Source organism: Myotis daubentonii, chromosome 2 (assembly GCF_963259705.1).
Source record: "Myotis daubentonii chromosome 2, mMyoDau2.1, whole genome shotgun sequence".
In the NCBI taxonomy this organism is placed as follows: Eukaryota; Metazoa; Chordata; class Mammalia; order Chiroptera; family Vespertilionidae; genus Myotis; species Myotis daubentonii.
In genome coordinates this window covers 45,077,791-45,081,599 of record NC_081841.1, presented here as the reverse complement: position 1 = coordinate 45,081,599, position 3,809 = coordinate 45,077,791, and the positions used below count along the sequence as shown (strand labels likewise).

At 37.3% G+C, this 3,809-nt stretch overlaps 1 pseudogene; it reads left to right on the top strand.

The window, feature by feature from the left end:
• Window positions 1–2,348: 2,348 nt before the first annotated feature.
• On the top strand, window positions 2,349–3,213 carry LOC132226089 (serine/threonine-protein phosphatase 4 catalytic subunit-like; annotated as a pseudogene).
• Window positions 3,214–3,809: the final 596 nt, after the last annotated feature.

Genomic DNA, 3,809 nt, shown 5'->3' with positions numbered 1-3,809 from the left:
GGGAGTGAAGTCATTTTGTCATTATTCTTCTTCATCACTGATAATTAAAAACTCAACTTCTCTCAACATGATATTTTAAAAATGACTTCCTTATACCCACATGCAACACTTAATAATTCAGCTCAGGACATTCCATAATTTTTTATATAAGCTCAAATCCTAGCAGTTGCAGATGTATAAACAGCATAAAAACCTATGTGTTATGCAGTGTTTAGCAACCACAATTGTTCTCTCTTTGGCATTTGCTTCCTGCCTCATATATCTCCTAATCCTTGATGTGCGCATTGAAAATGTCACAAAGTTCTCTGAAATTAATTTCATCTTCACATTTGAACCAGACAAATCTTGTTTATTTCCATGAATCATACATAATTCAGGAAATTCAAAACTTCAGGTGTCTAGAAAAATAAGACAAAAACACAAACTCACTCTGGTAGAAACAACTTTCTCTTTTGTAAGAAATATTTTCTGGTAGATTAGGAAGAACTCTTTAAAGCAAACATGCTTTTTCCTATATTGCAGAATTATTAGACTTTGGTTAGGTTGTTCTTCTGTTGGAGTGTGATAACATATCAAAGAATTAAAGTATCTTAAGGCAGAGCAGTAAGAAGAAAACACATTAGTGAAGCAATGTGGTGGAAAACAAAATTTAGGATCTAACCACCATCAATCTTTTTCATCATTGCACATTCAGATCTGCCCAAGACAAGAAAGCAAACAAATACATTCATCTTCTCTTACTTCTGATGTCATGAGGTTAGTTTGTACTTAATTTACTATGTTAAGTTGAGTGCTAATTTATTCTCTAAAGAACCTAATTTACATCATGATTATTTGTTATGCTCTAAAGATAAATAATTGTTCTCACCTTTTCCCTCCCTTAACTCAGCTTTTTTAGCACCTTTTCTAGAGTCTACAGAGATGATTTTTTTTTTGAGATGATTTTTGTTATTTAAAAAATACTCTTGCAGGAAGCTGCCTTTTCAATTTGCAAGTTAAAGTGCATAAAACGTGTTACTATTAGTATTTTGTAGAACTGCTTTGTCTGTATTTGACTACCATAAATTTGGTCAACATTTATTGACATAGAATGTAGAGCATACTAGACAAATGGAAAGTGCCCCTTCTGGTCCAGGGGATTACAGGTTATATATATATATATATATATATATATATATATATATATATATATATCCACCCTGTTGGAAAAGTTAATAATAACTGCACAAAATTGCCTTCCAGAATCAATTTCAATTCTCTCAAATTTTTAATTACATATTAAACACTCTTCCTTGACAACTAGTCATTAGAAAAAGAAGAATGCATATACAATGTGTCATACTTTCTATTTTTAACTTTAATTGAAAACATGGCCAAAGTCATTAATTTAAATGAAAGGAAATATTCATGCCATTGTTGAGTTTCAAAAGAATTCAAAACCACCTTCATTCAAATTCAAAAGACAATAATATAAAACAAACTTTCATCCATTATATTCATATTTCTTGCTATAATTTTATTGCCTTATTACTCACATCGGATCATCTAAGTGGGTATTTTTTGTTTTCTTGTTATTTGCATGAAGCCATTTTACATGGACTATAATTCTCCATAGTCTTTGCTTTAAGAGCACAGCATGTGTTTCTGAGATTTAATAGGGACAGTTTTCACATGCTTGTTTTGAGTACATAATAGTGTAATATTAATAACATAAGTTCTGTAGTAAAAATGTCAACATTTGAATCTTGGCTCAAATACTTATCAATTATATAATTTTGTGCAATATGTTTAATGTCTCTGGGCTTCCATTTCCTTATTTATAAACTGGATTAGTAATAATATATTGATCAAGGCATTTTTAGGAGGATTAAATAAGTCCATTTATGTAAAGTACATAGAAAAGTGTGTAGCATATAATAAGTTCTCAGTAAATGTTCTATTTTAATTATTGATATATTACTTATTACCTTTTTATTAAACATAATATTCCAATATAGTGGCCATCTGTAAACAGTTTTCAGAAAGTTGACTGTTTTATTTGGGGAAATATCTTGAGCAAGAGGTGGAATGTAGAACTAAGAATAATTTTTTTAAAAGAATAAAAAGAAGTAGTAAACAAAATCTGAAGAAGAAATGAACAGAAATTAAGAGAAGTGGGGTGGGGAAAGGGAGTAAAATTACTAAAAGGTACAGATGGAAGATTGAGTAGCATGGCAAGGGGCCAAAGCAGAGGGAAGGAGGAAGGCAGGGAGCCCCAGAGCTGGAGTCAAAGTCAGAGGTGGGGACCTCCGTGTAGCGTGGTGGGGGCAGTGCCCGGTTCTGAACCACAGCAGTGGGAAGGATGGACCATGGTGAAGATCAACGAACTGGACCTGCAGATTCAGCAGCTTCCATTCTGCGAGACCACCAGGGAGCGTGAACTCAAGGCCCTATACACTAGGCAGAGATCGTGGTAGCGGAGAGCAATGTGCAGGGGTGGGCTCGCCAGTCACAGTATGTGACAACATCCACGGGCAAGTCTATGACTTCGAGGAGCTGTTCAGAGTGGGTAGCAATGTCCCTGAGAGCAACTACCTGTTCATGGGAGACTTTATGGATTGTGGTTTCTAAGGTGTTGAAACATACCTCCTGCTGCTACCATCCTGATCCCAGGCAACCAGAAGAGCTGCCTGATCACCCGGGTCTCCTGCTTCTCTGATGAGTGTTTGTGCAAATACACTGGGTGACCTCATGGCGCTGCTGCCTGAGATCTTTGACAACCTCAGCCTGTGGCCATCATTGATGACAAGATCTTTTGAGTGGATGTATCTCCTCCTCATCCAGACCCTGGACCAGATCCAGAGGTTGGAGCAAAAGCAAGAAGTGCTCCACAATGGGTGCACATGTGACCTGTTCTGGTCTGACCAGATATAACAGGCTGGGGTGTAAGCCCCAGTAGGGCTAGCTGCCTTTTTGTCAGTGACATGGTGGCCTACTACCATGCAAGCAATGACACTGACGTGATCTGCCACCCCACTCCCACCAACTGCAGATAGGAGGTTACAAGTGGCACTTCAATGAAACTGCTCATTATATGGTTGCCACTCAACCACTGTTACTGCTATGGGGCTGTGGCAGCTCTCTTGGAGTTGGATGAGCTCATCATCTTCTATGCTGCTCCTCAAGAGACAGGGACATCCCTGCCAAGAAGCCCATGCTGACTACTTCCTGTGACCCTTTCCGCCCCTGCCCGCCTCCAGCCGCTCTCGCCTTCAGACCACTGTAACTCTGCCCCCTCCCCCATAGAAAGCCAGGCATTGGGGGCAGAAGGCTGCCCCCTGCTCTGCTGACCCCCTCAAAGAGGGCACGTGAGGATGAGGAGTTTCTCTGGAGAGACTCAGAGCGTCAGCTCCATTCTCCTCCTTTCTTTTCTCCCCACTTGAAATCATTAAGTGTCAATTTTTTTTTCTTTCTTTTTTGTTTTTAGATAAAAGCTTTGAGAAGGAAAAAAAATGTATAAAGTAAATTTTAAAAAGAAAAACAGCGAGTAGATTTAGAGAAAAATATTAATGTTAATATTACTTATAGTAATAATTGTAATGTTAACAGTAGTAACAGTTCAGGAGTTATTTAGATATGGAAAATAATAAATATGTGACTCTAAGGATTATAATTTAGATAACACTATTCTATTCCATGTTCTTTCTGATCATAGGCCCTGCTTTAAGTTTCCCTAGAATTAACGCTACAGTTAATTTCAATAAACTGTGTTATTATATTTCAGTCAGTCTTTCAGACAACTCAGAGAAACAAGAGATAGCATAAACCAA